The sequence below is a fragment of the Eptatretus burgeri genome, chromosome 12 (genome assembly GCF_056783735.1).
Source record: "Eptatretus burgeri isolate ZD-2024b chromosome 12, Ebu_testis_v1, whole genome shotgun sequence".
NCBI classification, from domain to species: domain Eukaryota; kingdom Metazoa; phylum Chordata; class Myxini; order Myxiniformes; family Myxinidae; genus Eptatretus; species Eptatretus burgeri.
Window position 1 is genome coordinate 7,021,410 of NC_140972.1, and position 20,800 is coordinate 7,042,209.

Here is a 20,800-nt window from a genome sequence, read left to right on the forward strand (position 1 = left end):
TTAGTCGTGGGCCGCACCCTAGTAAACACCGACGGGCCTATCGTGCCCGTCCGGGTAATAAATGTTAGCACGGAACCACGCACTATTAAACGGGGCACGAAGGTGGCAGATTGCACCCCAGTGGTGGAAGTCGCAGAGCTGAGGGACGATAACATCGATCCGGACCGGCCCCAGAGAGGGTCTCCAGAGTCTGCTAGGAATTGGCCCGATCCCATTTGTGAGATGGTAAATCGGAGTAGTGTAGATTTGGAGGATGCCCAGCGGGAGGCCTTGCACAAACTGGTCGACTGACATATAGGAATCTTCTCCTTGTCACCCGAGGATATTGGACGTACGGACCTGGTGAAACACCAGATCTACACCGATGGGGCCCGGCCTGTCCATCAGCCTGCTTGACGGCTCCCATGGAGTAAGAGAGTGGAGGCTGATGAACAGGTAGAAAAGATGCTCAATGCAGGTGTCATTGAGCCCTCGGGAAGTCCTTGGATGTCACCGGTTGTGCTGGTCAAAAAGAAGGATGGGACCACGCGTTTCTGCGTGGACTATCGCCAGCTTAACAACGTGACACTCAAAGACTCCTATCCCCTGCCGAGAATTGACGATACCCTCGACGCCGTTTCAGGCTCCAAATGGTTCTCAACTTTGGACCTTAAGAGTGGGTATTGGCAGGTGGAGATTGACAAGACTGGGAAGGAGAAAACGGCATTTTCTACAGGGGACTGTATTCAATTGCACACAACATACAGGTTCCCTTAGTCAGCTATGTCGATAAGTGCATGTTCCCGAGACAGCTCACCTTCCATTGTTTTAATGTTTTGAAATTGATTCGATGTGCTGCGGATCGATATAATAGTTAGGGGCGAACAATGGAGACGTCCCTCCCCCTCTTCTGCGAAGAGGAAGAAGAACCCTGCGGTGACGTCAACAACTCCCTCCCACCCATGGTCGAGCGGGGGGTGGATCACGAGGGCATGAGTCACGCCCGGTATGGGGGAGGGGGTGCAAAGGATAAAGAGGACATCTTTTCTTTGTTCGTGTGGAAGTCCCATGGGCTGAGTTTGTGGGAGTCCCGTGGTCGGGCTGAGTTCGTGGGAGTCCCGTGGGCTGAGTTCGTGGGAGTCCCGTGGTAGGGCTGAGTTCGTGGGAGTCCCGTGGCAGAGTTCGTGAAGAGTCCCGGTCTGAGTCCCGTGGCAGAGTTTGTGAAGAGTCCCGTTCTGAGTCCCGTGTGCAGAGTTCGTGTGCTGAGTCCCGTGGGAGGAGTAAGCTTTTTGCTTCAGGGAGAGCAGTCGTTCAGCAGGCCATTGGGTCCTGCTTGGCTTGAGGCCTTCGGAAGCTTTTTGCTTCGGCTGGCTCAGTGAGCTTTGGCTGCTGCTTTGTTTTGGAAGGAACTTGAGCCAGTTGTTCGGCTCAAGCTGCGAGTGGGGGCTTCTTCCTCTTCTTCCTCTCCTTCTTGGTTCGTGGAGCTTTTTGTTCTCCATTTTGTTTCCCGGCTTGGTGCAACGCATCAGCCTCTTCTTGGAGTTGAATCCTCAGGGAAGCGACGATCGACAGGAAGGATTGGCGCCTCGTCTCACCAGCACGTGTTGAGAAGCGCGGGAGGATTCGCGGGAGCTTGGGAAGGATCGCCACGATTGGATCCAGCTCGCTCTCGCTGGAGCCCAGGTCCGGACAAGTTGAAGACCACACGAGGTGGAAAGGTTGGAGTCAAGCTCTGAGTTTCAGCTCACCTGTTCTCCGAGCTGGAGCTTGTGATTAAAGCCCTCAGCCACCGTTTCGTGTGTGTGTGTGTGTGTGTGTGTGTGTGTGTGTGTGTGTGTGTGTGTGTGTGTGTGTGTGTGCGTGCGTGCGTGTGCGTGCGCGCGTGCGCGCGCGCGCGTACGTGTGTCCGTGGGCCCGTCTAATAAGTAGGAACTGCTGTTGAGTGTAAATGACTGTACATAATAAGTAGACGGTTGTAGTTCTTTTGTCGTGCTTTTGTTGCTTGTATAATTGCATACGTGTTTCGCCTTATTCAATTGCATACGTGTTTCATTATAATAAATGTCCTTGTGTGAATGTAAACCTGCTCGTTGCGTCCATTCCCTCATTGGCTGAACATTTCGTGTGTTGGGAGTTAGAAAGCCGTTGGTTTGCCGTAATAGGGGGACATTTGGACCGATGGTTCTCGGTGATTACGCCGCTCGGAATCGCGCACGGACAAGCTCGCCTCGATGGTTTGTTCCGTACGAGTTCCGTCGAGGGTGGAATACCCCGGTAGTTGGATCACGCGGGTATTTAGGTAAATTGAAGATTGGCGATCGACCCTACCCCACGTGATCTGCCGATTGGCGTATTTCAGTTCTTGTACAAGGACCCGTCGCTCGGAGTTATCCGGGCGGCGATTTATATTCCGGGCGATCGGTGGGCCGACTCGACTTGCGGCTCTGTTCAGAGCGGTCGGTTGGCGGCTGACCTCCCGGCTTGTAACAATATCTTATTATGATAAAGACCCCATGATATCTTATTATGATAATGACCCCATGATATCTGATTATGATATCTCATTATGATAATGACCCCATGATATCTCATTATGATAAAGACCCCAAGATATCTTATAATGATGACCCCATATCTCATTATGATAAAGACCCCATGATATCTCGTTATGATAAAGACCCCATGATATCTCGTTATGATAAAGACCCCATGATATCTCATTATGTTAAAGACCCCATGATATCTCATTATGATAACGACCCCATGATATCTCATTATGATAAAGATCCCGCGATATCGTTTTATAATAAAGATCACACGATGTCTCATTGCGATAAAGACTCCTTGATATCTCATTACAACAAAGATCCCATGATATCTGATACACTAAAGACCCCATGATATCTCATTACGATAAAGACCCCATTATATCTCTTTATGATGATGACCACATGCCATCTCATTTTAATATAGATCCCATGATATCTCATTTCGGTAAATAACCCAAGATATCTCATTACAATAAAGATGCCATGATATCTCATGATGATAAAGAGCCCATGATATATCATTATGATAGAGATCCCGTGATATCGTTTTACAATAAAGATCACACGATGTCTCATTGCGATAAAGACTCCTTGATATCTCATTACAACAAAGATCCCATGATATCTAATACGATAAAGACCCCATGATATCTCATGATAAAGACCCCATGATATCTCATGATAAAGACCCCATGATATCTCATGATGATAAAGACCCCATGATATCTCATTATGATAAAGATCCCATGATATATCATTATGATAAAGATCCCATGATGTCTCATTATGATAAGATCCCTTGATATCCCATTTCAATAAAGATCCCTTGATATCTTATTTCAAAAAAGATCCCTTGATATCTCATTACAATAAAGATCCCATGATTTATAAATGCAGTTTAGATCCCATGATATCTCATTAAGATAAACATCCCATAATATCTCATTATGAGAAGGACCCCATGATATTCTACTGGTCTGCAGTTTTAGAACACCCCCATTTTTCAGTTTTTACTGAAATTTAAGCAGTTCAAGTCCAGTGAATAACCTGAAATGGTCAAAAGCGAAGCGGTAAACTGCCAGAGGTTAAAAAAAAAGTTTACGTTACAAATACCTGAAAAATAATGTAAATTTCAGAGTTGTTAACAAAGGCCCTTTTCAGGGAACAAGTAATGGGTTAGCAACTGCAGCTGTTCTGCAGCAATGGAAGTAAATTAAGTCTTGAAAGTTGATGTAAACAATTCCTACAGGTGTCCCAACTTTTGTTGATTATTTACAAACCCTCTGTCTGTATAAAAGCAGTGTTGGAACAGTCTGTGTTGCTACACCTTCTGAAGCATTATTTGGACAATACTGCACTGCACTGCAGGAAGTAGTATATTGCTATCATAATGGTGAGAAAAAGACAATTAACAAAGGAAAAGAGACAGACCATTATAACCCTTAAAAGTGTCGGTTTTTCCTGAAGAGAAATTGCATAGAAAGCCAAGGTGTCAGTGAGTACAGTTTCCGACACCATCAAAAGGCACTTGGAAACTGGAGGAAACTCTGACAGGAAGAGGTCTGGCAGACCCAAAACCACAACATAATCAGAAGGCAAGTTTCTGAGAGTGAACAGCTTGCGTGATAGGCGGCTCACAGGACAGCAGCTTCAAGCACAGCGTAACACTGGTCGAAGTAAGGAAGTCTCAGTTTCAACTGTGAAGACTTCGAGATGCAGGTTTGACAGGTCGAGTGGCAGTAAGAAAGCCATTGCGAAGATGGAAAAATAAGAAAAAGAGGCTTGCCTGGGCCATGAAGCACCGCCAGTGGACTACTGAAAACTGGAAGGTCTCATGGACCGATGAATCTAAATTTGAAATCTTCGGTTCATCACGCGGGGTTTTTATTCACCGTCAAGTAGGCGAAAGGATGGTTCCTCAGTGTGTGACACCAACTGTCAAACATGGAGGTGGAAGCGTGATGATCTGGGGCTCTTTTGCTGGATCCAGAGTCGGCGACTTGCACAGAGTGACTGGCACCCTGAACTAAAAGGGCTACCACAGCATTTTGCAGCGCCATGCAATACCCTCTGGTCTTCGCCTAGTTGGTGAGGGGTTCATCCTACAGCAAGATAACGACCCAAAACATACCTCCAGGCTCTGTCAGAACTACCTTAGAATAAAATAACAAGACGGTAGGCTTTAGATCATGGAATGGCCAGCACAGTCTCCAGACTTAAACCCCATCGAGCTGGTTTGGGATGAACTGGACAGAAGGGTGAAAGCAAAGCAACCTACAAGTGAAACACATTTGTGGGAACTTCTGCAACAGTGTTGGGAAGAACTTTCCGAACAATATTTGATTTCCATTGTATAAAGAATGCCACGAGTATGTTCGGCTGTTATATCTACAAAAGGTGGCTACTTTGTTGAGTCAAAAATTTAGATTAAATTTTGTTCAACAAAACGATTCCATGTTTTCTTTTTATCTGCAAATGTTTATTTGTTCTATGCTTTAATTTCAGAGTACATTGAAACATTAAACTGCTTAAATTTCAGAAAAAAACTGGAAAAATGGGGGTGTTCTAAAACTCCCGACCGGGAGAGTATCTCATTATGGTGAAGATACCATTATATCTCATTACGATAAAGATCCCATGATATCTCGTTACGATAAAGATAACAGGATGTCTCATTACAATAAAGATCCCACAATATCTCATTACGATAAGGACCCCATGATATCTCATTATGATAAAGATCCCATTATATATCATTACAATAAAGACCCTATGCTACCTCATTATGATAAAGATCCCATGATGTCTAATTAAGATGAAGATACCATGTTATCTCATGATGATAAAGACCCCATGATATCTTAATTCGAAAAAGACCCCATGATATCTCATTACGATAAAGATCCCATGATAATTCATTACGATGAAGATCCCATGATGTCTCATTAAGATGAAGATACCATGATATCTCATAACGATAAAGATCCCACGATATCTTATTTTGAAAAAGACCCCATGATATCTCATTACGATAAAGATCCCATGATAATTCATTATGATAAAGATCACACAATGTCTCATGACGATAAATATCCCACAATATCTCAACACGATAAAGATCCCATGATATATTAATGCAATGAAGATCCCATGATATCTCATTATGATAAAGATCCCATGTTTTTGCTGGTCTTGCTTTCTGTCTCACTCAAACTATAGCTACCGGGCTAGCTTTAATCTCTCTTTCCTGCAAACAAACATTCTATACTTTTCATCACACATTTTTCTTACTCACATATTGTCAATCTTCACTTTATTCTCTCTTTTCGTACTTCTCTAGGCAGTTCTTTTATTTAAGGCTTGGCCTTGATGAGGACGATTTAGTCTCTGCCTGTAGCCTACAACATTAAATATAAAAATAAAAATGATGTCTCATTACAATGAAGATCCCACGATATCTCATTACGATAAAGATCCCATGATATCTCATCCGGTCTCAGGCAACATTTCGCCCGCTTCGCAGCCGGCTTCATCAGGCCCAATGGACCCCGAGCCTCGCACGTGTCCAGTTTTTATTATGACACGACCACACATTTCTGGTCACGTGCTGGCGCTCGAGGTCATATGGAGGAATGCTTTTTAAAATTTTATTTTGCAAAAGCAAAAACAAGCGTCAAATCGCATATTTGATGGGGTGCTCTGGTCTTTTTTGTTTTGTTTTAAGAAACATGTGATCTGGTATTGTGTGCATGTGGGTGAACACATTTGTGCACTTGTTGTTGTTTTTGTGCTTGCGTTTTCAGGGCACGAACACAGCTGGTTAGAATGCAGTGTCAACTCTGCGTAAGCTGAGTGAGGACAAGGAGGTCTATGTGCGAGGAATCTGTGAGGGATAGAACATCACCTGTGGAAGAGTGATTCTTGTCCTGCTTACAGGGGAATTCGCGCATTGCGTTCATCCAAGCTCATTCCTCGGTGTGCTGCTGTTGGAGCAGAGGGTGGTGGACTCGTGATAGAGGAATCCGAAGTGGAGACCCGCTGGGCCGGTTACTTTGACCGGCTGTCCCTGGCTAATTCACCGGCTCTTGAGTTGGATATCAGGGGTGTTACTATTCCTAATGCTGACCCACCAATCAACTGTGATCCACTTCTGTTTGTGGAAACACAGGCTGCGGTGATCCAGTTGAAATGGGGTAAAACTCCTGAGATCTGTGGCATTCATGCTGAACTAACTATACTACTCAAGGCTGGTGGAAATGCTGTGCTGGTGATGTTACATGCAGTCCTGTGCTCTGTTTAGACCACAGGCATCATCTCAACTGACTGGCAAAGTGACCTTGTGTTGTCCCTCTCTGGAAAGGGAAGGGTGATTGCCAGGCCTACAACAACTACCGAGGGGTGACGCTACTCTCAGTGCCGGGCAAGGTCTTTGCTCAGATAATTATTGATGGGGTTCACCACCATCTGCTCGAGCACCAACGCACGGAGAAGTCAGACTTTACACGAAAGAAGTCAACAATTGACCTTATCCTTGCTCTCCAGGTCCTCACTCAAAGCAGTCGAGAGTTTTGGCATGGGCTGGTCACAACCTATGTTGATCCCTGCAAAACATTTGATTCAATGAATCGGGATGCCCTCTTGAGGATTCTTGGTCTTCGTGGGGTGCCACCAAAGTTGATCGCTCTGATTTCTGAATTATACTCTGGTACAGAGAGTGCTGTGAGGTGTTGTGGTTGCATCTACAATTTATTTCCAGTTGTTGCCGGAGTTCGTCAGGAGTGCGTATTGGTCCCCACATGGTGCATCACTTGGGAATGTCAAGATCTCTGACCTTGATTTTGCAGATTATGCAGTCATCCTTGCGGAAACGATGGATATCCTTGTGGAAGCCATATAGGCACTGAATGAGGGATCGGAGCCGCTGGGATTATGGGTTTCCTGGGTCAAAACTAAGATTCAGGCTTTCATTGACATCTTGGATGCTGCCATCTTGTCTGTGCCTGTTTGTGGTGAGGATGTTGAGGTTACGGAGGGATTCACTTACCTTAGCAGTGATATTCATATCTCTGGAGGTTGTGAACCGGAGGTGAATGGATGTCTGGGTTGGGCCTGGGGAGTCATGGGTTCACTGGATGATGGGGTGTGGTGCTGTCGGTATCTAGGCAGGAGGCCGAAAGTACTATACGAGTCCTTGTTGCCTCCATTCTTGCTCTATGGATGTGAGACTTGGACTCTGACAAAGGATCTGAGAGGAAGACTTCACTCCTTCGGTGCCAGGTCTCTTCGGAAAATCCTTGGCTATCGCTGTTCAGACTGTGTCCAACGAGCAGTTGCTGAGAGAGACTCAAATGCGATTTGTTACCTGTGTAGTCCGTGCACTTCAGCTGCGGCTGTATGGACATGTGGCTCGTTTTGCCGATGCTGATCCTGCTCACCACATTCTCTGAGCGAGGGAGCCTCTTGAATGGAGAAGGCCAACGAGTCGTCCACGTGACTCGTGGTTTCAGCAGGTTTATCTCAAGGAGATGGGGTTGGGCCAGGCATCTGCCTGGGGGATGGTTACACGGAAGCCCTTGGTGTACCCAAGGAAAGTGGACGCAGCGACGCGCTGCTCCGGCGCATGCTCCCACACCTGACCTGACCGAACATTTCATTCATTCTTTCATTCAATCCAAATGGGTAACCAGTTGTTAATTCTTTAATACAGAAGAGTTCTCCATGTAAAACACTTACACACATACACAAACACACTTCTCTTTTCCTCTTTTCGTATATATATATATATATATATATATATATATATATATATATATATATATATATATATATATATATATATATATATTTTATATATTACTGGTTAAAAATATTTTTGAGAAGCGATACCAAAAATGTACAAGTACTTATCACAACAAGAACATTTGGAGAAGCAGAACAGCATTCTCGTCCGACTGTCTGCGCGTCTGTCCGGGCCGGAACTTTTTTGAGCTTTTGTCATCAAGTTGTCAACAATGCTTCGTGATGAGAACATTGAGGAGATAAATCAATAATTCGGTCAAAAGGTCAAAGGTCAGTGTCAAATAAAATCGTCAATTTTCATCCTTGAAATGTGACTTGAAATGTGAACAATATATTGAGCTCTTTTCGTCATGTTTATCATGTGGAAGAAGCCGAAGTCCGATTACAAAGCGGATGCGGACAGGGCTTTCCATTTTCGGATACTTTCTCACACATACAATACATTGCTGGCTTTGTCTATTCATTTTTGTCCTGAACAGCATTTGTACGCTCGTTGTCTTTCCCTTCAGTTCGAGGTCTATTTTCATGGGCTAGGGTTTCCCACCACATTTGGTTCATGTACCGACTTGTTGTACATGTGCCGAGATGTTGTACCACTGCACTCTTTGAATTGCATCTCAATCTTGTCCTCTCTTGAACTCCATAACTTGTCCTACGAGGAAGTTTAATTTGATTTTCAGTTGTTCATCCTTGTGCTGAGTTCCTTTAATTTCCTCCATTTACAGGATCTTCACCCGTCTCACGCTTCCTTCCTGTATTTCTTCACTCCACCGCTGCTCTGTGCATTTGTCCAACAAGGTGATGCAGAGGTTGTTATGTCCACTTCTCGTCTAGGTTTGACTTCCGAGCCGACTGTAAACCGTCGGATCGGTGCTTCGACACCAAAGACAACCGCAGCTATCGTGTGCAGCCTGTTGCTGCTGGTTGCATCATTTTCTGGGGGCGCGGCTGTGCCGCTAATGCAGTGCCCTCAACAACCGGTACAGTACGCTGGTACTCATTTCGCCGACCTCGGAAAGATGACAGGCTGAGTCAACCCCACCGAGTGCTAATTCAATGGAAATATAAGGACCTCAAACTCAAGACCAATTTGTTAGGAGCTATAGCATGCATTCTATAGCATGCAAAGACCAATAAAATATAAGGAGCCAAAAACGTTCACCAGATGACTGCACAAGAAGTCAGCAATAATCGGGACCGTTAAAGTGGTGTTAGTGGTAGTGGGGCTTGTAATGGTAATAGTAGCCAGCAGTCGAGATGATGGAGAGTATTATTGCTTCATTGTATAAAGAGGTGGTTTTCCCAGTGCTCATGTTGATCTTTTTATGGTGGTGGTGGTGTTGCGTTCTGATGTAATCTGCCCCTGCTTTGTGCTAAAAGACCACCGTCTCGGGTGGAGATGAGCAGGAAGGTGAGGATGACAAAAGTGCCCGATTTCGGGACTACCCCTTGTTAGTCGTGTTACTGAAAATGATTGACACCACACCAACTCAACATCCTCCACATAATTACTTTTTAAAACAACAAAATATCCAACCTCAGCCGCAACTCTGGTCCAGCATTCTGGCCAACCACTACATCTACAGGTAAGTTATTGGCACATAATGAGCATGATGTGCTTAAAGCTGTGAGGACTGTGATGCCTGAGATGTTCTCGACTCTAGATCATCAGCAATTCTGCCAAACGATGATGGAGCGGAGACGACGTGACTCGTCCAGTGTTACAAATGAGGTCCTTGGTGAAACGCAGGGGGCTTGTTTGGGGGAACATTTGGGAAGTTTGTGAAACACAGTTAATCATTGAACATCATCTCTTGTTCTTCCTCACCACGATTTGACTTCTTCCTCTCTCCACGAGGAAGATCTCCGAGCTTCGGACCTCCGGATATTTCCAGGACATCAGACCGAGCTCTCCACCTGTTTTGGGGGCATGCTGAATGTCCCACTTCCAAGTTCTCCATCACAGGCCTTGAAGGTGAAAATGGGTTCGAATTCCGTTTTTTTGTTATTCGCAGATACATTTGCACGTCATAATGAATATTTACGTCATTGGTCTAATGGTCACAGTGAATATTTCCCTGTCAAGTACCCACCTGCTGTGCTTCGAGCTCAACAACACCGCTCTCCCATATTCCTCTGCGTATGTAATAAAAAGATGGTCTTTCTTTGAATGTGAGTTATTCGATCTGGAGACGAACTTCAAAATGACGTAATCTGACCCAGAATGCATGCTGCGCATACTCAGAACCCTGAAGAAGACATGTTGATTGGGGCCTTTTGTTGATGCAGAGTTAAGGCTCATGGAAGAGATAGAACAATTAATGGATCAGGATGCAACAGGACAAAGGAACAGCAAGCAGAGAGAGGGGGGACAACAACAGCAGAGCAGAAGGTCAAGATGGAGGGAGGAGGACAAGCAATGGGTATCGGGAGGAATTGGGGGCAGGAGAGGATGCATGAGCTGGACAAGATGGACACAGAAGGAAACTCTCAGGAGGGAAAACTGGAAATTTGGAAGGAGGGAGGATTGTGGTGGAGTGGGGAAGGGGTTAACCCATTTCCTTTTTAGGGGGAGGTGTTGCTCTCTTCATCAAAGACTCTATTCCTCACTCTCCTTGCACTGCTCTCACTCCCCCACACCCCCAGGAATACCTCTGGCTTCGGCTTCCCCTCCACTCCCACCTCATGTTTATATGTGTACTGTACCGTCCACCGAACAGTGATGACTCCATCTACACCTCACTAACCGAAAACATGGACCATCTTCTATCTTCTCATCCAAACTCTCTCTTCCTCTTATGTGGTGACTTCAATTGTCATCACGCCAGTTGGCTCGGTGTGGGTACCTCTCTCACCTGCCATGCCACCTCAGCAAAAGCTTTCTGCGACTCATTGGGACTGACTCAATCGGTCAACTTCCCGACCCGGATCTCAACCAATGGTACTCCATATCTTCTGGATCTGATTTTGACAAATTTCCCTGACAATATCTGCTGCTCTTCCTTCGCTCCAATTGGTTCTTCTGACCACGTCCTTGTCAAAGTGGACATCTCTCTGGCTGTTATCAGAGAACCACCTCACCGCCGTCGAGTCTGGCATTTCACTCAAGCCGACTGGCAGGGTCTCCGAGCAGCCATCAAACTGACAGACTGGTCTCCATTAACTACTTTCTCAAACATCAACTCATCCTGGGAATTCATTCAAAGAAACTTGCTCCCTCTCATGCACAGATTTATCCCCTCTCGTGTTCAGTTGTCTTACCCTTCCTCCCGCCCTTGGTTTACTGAAGCTTGTGGCGAGGCAGTTGTCCTGAAACAACTTGCCTTTGCCTCATGGAAAGCAAACCCAACTGAGAGCAATCTCAGTTCTTTCCACAAAGCTCGGAACAAGTGTGTATCTACCCTCAGGAGAGCCAGAAAACAACATCTTTCTCATCTCAAGTCTGAACTCTCAAACCTCTCTCCCTCCTCAAAATCCTGGTGGCGTTTAATCAAATCTGTTTCTGGTGTATGTTCCCCCTCCATCCCCTCCCTTACCTCAAATGGCCGCACTGCTGATTCCACACGTGATAAAGCTGAATGTCTAAACTCGGTGTTTGCAGCTAAATCTTGTGTCCAAAACCCATCACTATCTCTACCCACTTTACCCAGTCGCACCCAACTGTCCCTGGACACTGTATCCTTTTCTCCTGACAAGGTGGAGAGCTTGCTTTCAAACCTCGAGTCAGATTCTGCAACCGGTCCAGACGGCATCAGCCCACGTGTCCTCAAAGCCTGCTCTTCTGCTCTTGCTCACCCTCTCTCTGTTCTATTCACCCTCTCATTTGCCCAAGGTCATCTGCCATCTGCTTGGAAATCTGCTAACATCACTGCCCTGCATAAAAAAGGTGCAAAAACAGATCCCTATAACTACAGACCAATCAGCCTTCTCCCAATCATCAGCAAGGTGATGGAATCCATCATCGCCTCAGATATGAAATCCTTCCTCTTCTCCAATGGCTTGATTTCCAATCATCAATTTGGTTTCAGACCAGGTCACTCTACCCTGGATATGCTGCTTCTGCTCTCCCATCAATGGATGGAGGTCCTCAATGCCAGACAGGAAATCCGAGCCGTATCCCTGGCCATATCACGTGCTTTTGACACAGTCTGGCACCCTGCCCTACTCACCAAACTCTCTTCCCATGGTATTCAAGGCCATCTCCACTCATGGCTCGCAGACTTCCTCTCCAGTTGCAGTCAACGTGTGGCCCTAAATGGAGTTCTTTCATCCCCTCTTCCTGTGCAGGCTGGAGTTCCTCAAGGTAACGTTCTGGGCCCTGTTCTTTTTCTGGTTTTCATCAATGATCTCTCGGACTCTCTGGAAAATCCTCTATTTCTCTTTGCCGATGACTCCACCCTCTGCCGTACCATCTGTCATCCCTCAGACCGGCAAGCAGCAGCTTCTTCGCTCACTGCAGATCTGGATAAAATCACAAACTGGTCCAACACGTGGAACATGTCTTTCAATCCAGACAAATCTCACACTCTCACTATGTCTCTTCGAAAGGACCGTTTACAAAACACCCCCATCCACTTTCTCAACAATCCTCTAGAAGAAGTCTTTTCTTTCAAGCTTCTAGGTCTCACTATCTGCCATGACCTTTCCTGGGAAAGTCACATTTCCAACCTCGCCTCAAAAGCCAGTCGCCGACTGGGAATCCTCCGTCGTGCTAAGTCCTTCATCGGCCCTCTTGAGCTTCTGACCACTTACAAAGCTTTTGTCCGTAGCCTGATGGAGTACTGCTCTCCCCTCTGGGCTGGTGCTCCTGCCTCCCACCTTTCTCGGCTTCACGCTGTCGAAACCAGGGCATTTGAGATCATCGGCATCTCCCGCAATGAAGCTGAGTCTTTGGGCCTCTCACTCAATCACCGCAGGTTGGTCGGTGGTCTTTCTGTCTTCTACCGACTCCTCTCCAGCCTTGCCCCCCCTGCTCTCTCTGCGATTTGTCCCCACCACATTTCCACAGGGCGCTCAAGGTCCGCCAACAACCCCCTTCTGGTAAAACTACCAAAATCACGAATCACTGCTCATCTTCACTCTTTCATTCCTCTTTTTTCCCGCCTTTGGAATAAACTTCCTCACTCTATTCTTTCCCATTCTTCCCTCCAGGCTTTCAAAACAGCTGTTCACCACCACCTCTTATCTTCCCCCATCCAAATCCTCGATCTTTTCTACCCCCGATAATCCACCCAAGCCCACTTCCTTCATTTCTCCTGCTTCCCTTCCTGAAAGTCCCTGAAATGTCCATCTTCTCTTCACCATGTTCCCCGTCCCATCCCCATCCCTCTCCCTTCCACAGTTCACCTAATGTGTCTGTTCCCCACTGTTTTGTCCCTTCCACTCCCGCCCCTCTTGTCTCATGCCTCCTTGCTGTGAGTTGCGTGTTAGCTCTCATACGAGCCTCGACCAAGGTATACAAAAAAAAAAAGGGTATCGGGAGGAATTGGGGGCAGGAGAGGATGCATGAGCTGGACAAGATGGACACAGAAGGAAACTCTCAGGAGGGAAAACTGGAAATTTGGAAGGAGGGAGGATTGTGGTGGAGTGGGGAAGGGGTTAACCCATTTCCTTTTTAGGGGGTGGGGGGAGTTAATGAGGGTAAAAAGATCATTGTTTTGGATGGGGGATGATCTGAGATGGTTGTGAACAGCTGTCTTGAAGACCTGGAGCGAAGAATGAGATTGAAGAGGATGTGAAAATTGATTCCACAGGCAGGAAAAAAAAAAGAATGGAGGTGAGCAATGATCCTGGATTTTGGCAGTTTCACCAGTAGGGGGTTAATGGTGGACCATATGTGCCCTGCAGAAACTGAGGGGGGGGGGACAAAACACGGAAAGAGCAGAGGGTGCAAGAACAGAAAGGAGGCAGGTGAAGACAGAGACCTGTCTGCAATAGCGAAGTGATAGGAATTGTGTGTATGTGATCGGGATTGTAACCTAATATAGCTCACAGAGCTTCTAAAAGAAGTCAAAAAATACTTGGAAAAGTACCTGAGAGAAAGGGATGTACCTCTACACAACAAAAGAGTTGTAGGCCTTTCTCAATTCACCCAATGGGCTGAGTTCTTGCAGCTGTCCATACTGCAAAAAATGCCAATGATGTGAGCCAGTGCAAGGCCCGAATAATCGTAGGTGAGCGTGGACCTCCACACACCCCGTAACACAACTACTCAACTCCACCCCCCCACCCACCCACCAAGACTCAACTTCCCCCTCCCAACTCTGTCCCATGTTTGCTCTGCCCCCCTCCCTCAATTCTGTCATCCACTCTTCCCGCTCATAAAAGCAAACAGGAATTCCCACATCAAAAAAGCGGAAATATTTAACGCTTTTCCTTTCCCAATCACACTGTCACCGACTTCACAGAAATTGCAATCGAAACAGCTCTTACATGTTACGGCCCATCACGGTCACCTGTCCAATTCACAATCCCACGAGATATGCGGAAACCCCATGGAACTGCAAATGTCAAGTGACCATGAGACCGGAAACCAATTATCTTCCTTCTAATGCATAGACAGTACACACATCATTAAAAGTAAGCAATGACGGTTGTTTTCTTTAAAAATATTGCGAGATTCTCGAAATCCCACTCACCCACTCACTGACTCAATCACAGATATAATAAATGTTTCGGACCTTCTTAGTGGGGAGAAAGCTGAAACGCATACTGATGCATCTCGAAGCCAATATTGCAGGAAAAAACTAGAACGGGCACTCGGTAGAGCGCGTACCTCCGCCAGGCTCAACAGTTTACGTTTTGGATCCCACTGATAGTCCGGATCTGCATCTGGAACTGAACCAAAATGTCTGGATACAGAAAGACAGACAGAAAGACAGACAGACAGACAGCAGTGAAAAACCAACTCATCCACAACTTTTTGAAATATCATGCTATATTTCGTTTTTGGTCCTATCTCTCAATGGTGAAGCATCACTTTATAGAATTAAAAAAAAATTCTTCTTTCTGGATCCGGAATCGAATCTTTCCCAAAATCAAACGAAATTTTCCCTTCTCACGCATCCAACGTGCCCATCAAGTTTCGTCCAAATCCATCCGAAACTTTTTGAGATATCGTGCTATGTATCATTTTTGGCCCCATCTCTCAATGGTGAAGAATCACTTAAAAGCTTCGAGTATCCGGATCTGGATCTTCACCAAAATCAAATCAGTTTGTCATTGTCACATATCCAACCTGCCCAACAAATTCCGTCCACAACTTTTTTGAGATAACTTTGCTCACAGACAAACAAACAGGCAGACGGACAGGGGTGAAAACAAACAGACAGACAGAGTCCACATTTGGTGATGGAGGTAATCACAAAACAGTCAAAATTTTCCCCTAAACGAAAACATCTGCGAATAAAACTCGACCGGTGCAGCCTCAGTCTGCTCACTGCGGGTCCCGTGACCCAAAACAATCGAGCTGACACTGAAACTGATTGCTTGGCAATGCTAACGACCTCCTCTTATTTTATTTGTTTTGCCTTATTTACATTAAAAATTAGAATAGCTATAAGCATTTAAATAAAGAGCTCGTTCTCATCATTAATTGTTGATTTACTTGAGTTATTTAGCTTTTTGCAGGATGTAAGCATAATGGGCTTATTAAACAGTCGAAGCAAACCGGACTTAATACATCAGAAAGGAAGCAATTACAAGTGATTCCTATGTCTCTGTCTGATTTATGATGTGCTTAACTATTGATTTGTTTTATATATTGCTAATGCTCTTGTGTACCATAATACAGTACGTCTATCTAGGACATCACTGACGTCGCTGGTAGTGATTTCTACAATGGAAACAATTCATTATAAGTCGCTTATGTCAACAAAAATAACAATTTCTATAAATACTGTCATTGAATATATGTAAGACAGTACTTGCAATAAATGAAGCATTCCAGAATAACGTTAATTTAGCAATTTTCAGGAAATTCAGATAAATGATTGCTAAGTAACTAGCAGGTGATTTGTATGAAGAAATCCACGAGTCAGTGGTTGGAAAGAGCTTGATATATTAGATAAAATGGAGGACTAACATGGAGAAGGTGTGCACACATTGTCCAACCGCCCAACCGATAACAAACTGATGTTTATTATAAAATTGTTTTCACATGAAATATGTAACGTCATCATTCTCCAAGTCGTAGACATTTATCCGATTTATTCTGCTCTTTCATTTATTAACTCAAACTAAGTGTTCTATTATTGTAACCTTCTTTGTGATTTCATGCCAACATTCCGAACTCCAAATTGATCACCTCACCCCAATCCTCAAAAACATCACACTGGCTCCATTGCCTCGTGTTCCTTTCTGAAATAGTCCTGACAACCTTTATAGCCAAACATCAATCGGTGATGCCTGGTGTTGGCTTCATGGTTAGGGTGGTGGGCTTTGGGATCATAAGATCCTGACTTCAAATCCCCTTTTCTGTTGAATTAATACCAGGTGGGGTTGATTCTGCCTGTCATCCTTCTGAGGTCGGCAAAATGAGTGCCAGCTTTCTGGTATCCTGTGTCGGAGTGGTGACCCGTCCAGGATTGTGCCCAATTGCCAAGGGGACTGCTTAAGCAACACCAACGCTCTGCACAGAGTATGGTCCCAAAAGATGGATGGATCAATCGGTTCCACCATTTTTATAACACTTTATACCCCTGTAAGAAAACTGTGATTAAATACCTGGAAACTTTTGGTTGTTCCTCACATGTGGGGGAAGACTTTTGGTGATCGAACATTCCTAATCATATTTGCTACTCTTCATCTATGCAACTATACCTTTTTCATCCCGACCATACCCTCGCCGGAGGAGAGGGTATTGCATTTGGGACCGTTTGTTACTTGCAATTTCGAAGATTTTTCAAATATATTTGTCAGTCGATTTCGTTATTCTGTTTGTTTGTCAATCGCCTTGAGGTCATAATTCTAAACCGATTGTCATGAAACTTTACCAAGTTGGAGAGGTAGTCTCAACTGAGAAGCCTATTGATGTTGAGGTCAAAGGTAAAAGGTCATCTTGAGGTCAAATTTTTAAAATCATTTTTCATCCGATTGACTTCAAAGTTGAACAGGATTTTCACATTGAGTCACTGAATTGGGAAGCCAACTATTTGAGGTCAAAGGTCAACTCAAGGTCAAACTTCCAAAATCATCAACTTAAATCTGAAAAATAATCAATTTTCATCCGATTGATCTGAGCTTTGATTGAGATTGTCAATTTCAATCTTAATGAAATGGACAATTAGATGTATACATGGCAACCTTTGGAGAGAGGAGTGGACTTTGCAAGTATTGTGCTCTGCACGGTCTTTTCCTTGTTTGTTTGTTTGTCTGTTTGTTTGTTTGTTACTTGTGGAAATCGAAAATTTTTCAAGTATATTGATCAGTCAATTTCGTAATTGTCTTTGTTTGTTTGTCTGTCTGTCTGTCAATTGCCAACATGTCACAATTCTAAACCGATCGTCATGAAACTTTACCAAGTTATAGCGGTCGTCTCAACTGAGAAGCCTATTGATGTTGAGATCAAAGGTCAAAGGTCATGCGGTCATATTTCTAAAATCGTCATTTTTCATGCGATTGACTTAAAAGTTGAACAGGATTTGCATATTGCCTCACTGAATTGGGAAACCAACTATTTGAGGTCAAAAGGTCAAAGGTCAAACTTCTAAAATCATCAATTTTTATGTGAAAAAGTCAATTTTCATCTGATTGCCTTGAAAATTAAACAGCAATTACATTGTGCATTACTGAATTGGGAAACAAACTATTTTTGAGATTAAAAGGTCAAAGGTCAACTCAAGGTCAAACTTCGAAAATTATCAATTTTCAACTGAAACATTGTCAATTTTCATCTGATTGACTTGAAATTTGAGCAGCAATTGTATAGTACATCATTACTGAATTGGAGAGCCAACTATTTTTGAGATCTAAAGGTCAAAGGTCAACTCAAGGTCAAACTTCTAAAATTATCAATTTCAATCTGAAAAATAATCAATTTTCACCCAATTGACCAGAGCTTTGATTAACATTGTCAATTTTAATCTAATTGAAATGGGCATTGGGCAATTTGATGTATCCATAGCAACCTTTGGAGAGGGGGGGGGGGAATTTGGAAGTATCGTGCTCTGCATGATGTCTTTATCCTGATTGTCCGTTTGTTTATCAGTTTGTTTTTTATGTTTATCGCCTACAGATCAGAATTTTTTTAACCGATCTTCATGAAACTTCACCACATGAGAGAGTTTGTCATCAGCAAGAAGCCTATTGTTTTTGATGTCAAAAGGTCAACGTAGGCCAAAGGCCAACAACTAAGGTGAGATTTCTAAAATCCTCAATTGTCATCCAATTGACAAGAAATTTGAAGAGAATTTGCATATCAAGTCATTGAATTCAAGAAACAAGTATTTTCGAGGTCAACATAGGCCAAAAGGTCAACATAGGCCAAAAAGTCAACATCGTCATTTCCAAAATTGTCAATTTTCATCCGTTTGACTTGAATTTTGAAGAGGATTTGTGTATTTTGGCTTTGAGTTCAACCACCAATTATTTTTTAAGATCAAATTTGTTTAATGTATTTCGTATTGTGCTCTGCATGCCATCTTTTTTGTTTGTTTATTTGCCATCACAGAACGAGTGCTTTTCTCTGCAACCGCTTGTCAGATTTACACGAAATTTTCACCATCGGAGCGACTACTCATGTAGAATGTTTTAATGCTAATAATGATGTCATGGGTCACGTGGTGTGGCAGCCATGTTTGGAAAAGGGAAAAACTTTGGATTTCTGTATATCCAAAATAGCACCAAAGAAAATATTTAAACTTGGCAAATGTTAAGTACTCCTCATGAGAAATGTGTGATTTTATTTTTATGATGTCATAATTGCATACAAAGAATGCTACATCTGATCAGTATGAAAATTATTGAGGGTCATCTTCTCCAGAACGATTGGACAGATTGAGGGGAAACTTCACACAAATATTCCGCAAACATTGGGGATACCAGGGTATTCATGAATAATTGAGAGGTCACATGGTCTGGCAGCCATATTGGATTGAGCGAAAATCTTAAAATAATTATTTCTCCTGAACCACTTCATCGATCGATGTGAAGCTTCACAATTATGATCCAGTAGTGATAAGGAATAGATGCTTTAAATTTCAACCTGATTGGATGCGTGGTCTGGCAGCCAGAATTATTTTTAAAATTTGATCTGGCTTCTTTTCTTTTTTTTTGGACTAAGGTTCACTTGGCTGTGCCTGGATGGGTTTGAGGACAGTGGAGTAGCAGCTGAAACACGAATCCTATCCAGGTTCATCCCGATGACTTCATCTTTGCTTTTTCCTTCTTTGGGTTCCTTCTGATGACTTCAATGCAGGAATGTACCTATTTGGTCTTCCATTTGATTTTGATTGAATCTATTTCAATCCCATTCTGAATTGAATTGAATAACAAGTCTGAAGACGACGATGGTTCACGAGCGGTGTTTGACGATGTAGATTGTTTCAGAAGTCAAGGATGAGACAATGTGATAATTTTTGACCAAGTTATAAAAATGATCAACATGATGTGGTACGAGTGACAGGTTATTAGCTGCAAAATGTCGAAAACCCGGTTTCGTTCAACAACTTTCAAAATTTGACCTTTGCATAACCTTTAAAGGTCACAAAACAATGTTGTGGACATTAAAATAAGGAAACAGGATACGTGCTATAGCTTATTGGAGTTAGTTCGTCGAAGAAGGTCGAAACCCCGGTTCAATTCCCACAACTTTGAAAATTTGATTATTTGTGGCCTTTAAAGGTCAAAGGTCAATGATTTTGACCTTTGGTGCAAAACTTCCTCTGGAACATTCCAGGAACAATATAACGTCATATAGGCCATATGGCATTTCACACTCATCGGATTATATATCCATACTTTGATGAAATCAGCGTAAAAACAAACTTGAAGGGGGCGCCACGGGCAAGGTGTTCGAGATAGAGCAAAACGGTTTCAAGACTTGAGGTTGGGAATGACCTCAAGATTATGCATAAAAAAAATTGTCATCCTAGTTCTCAAAGTTTGGGCGGTCGTATGATTTTTATGTCAAAATTCACAATTTTCTAAGTTTTTGACCTTGTGACCTTGACCTTGGGACGAAAATGAAAAATCGGACAATGACAAGTTTTAGATAATTCATTCTGATATTCAAATACCGAAGAACCCATTCCATTCGGTCAATTCCCTAGGAGAAGATAGATTTTTAATCCAACTAGCCCCTAAAAATGGATATTTTTTGGGCGTGGCTCCGCCCACAATGGGCGGAGCATGCCCTCCTCCAGGAAAACACAACTAGACATTGATATCGAACAAATAACCAAGTTTCATCAAGATCGGATCCAAGTCTACGAAGTTCTGGACAGACAGACACACAGAATGCTCTGGACAGACAG

At 43.7% G+C, this 20,800-nt stretch overlaps 1 long non-coding RNA gene across 1 annotated transcript in view; it reads left to right on the plus strand.

Annotated features, from left to right (window-relative positions):
- The window catches only part of LOC147015028 (uncharacterized), a 48,269-nt gene extending 28,028 nt beyond the window's left edge, over positions 1 to 20,241 (plus strand). Inside the window, exons 3-4 of the long non-coding RNA XR_015050201.1 lie at positions 18,562 to 18,681; positions 18,997 to 20,241. This is a non-coding gene — a long non-coding RNA (uncharacterized LOC147015028). The remainder of the gene's footprint in view (positions 1 to 18,561; positions 18,682 to 18,996) is intronic.
- Positions 20,242 to 20,800: the final 559 nt, after the last annotated feature.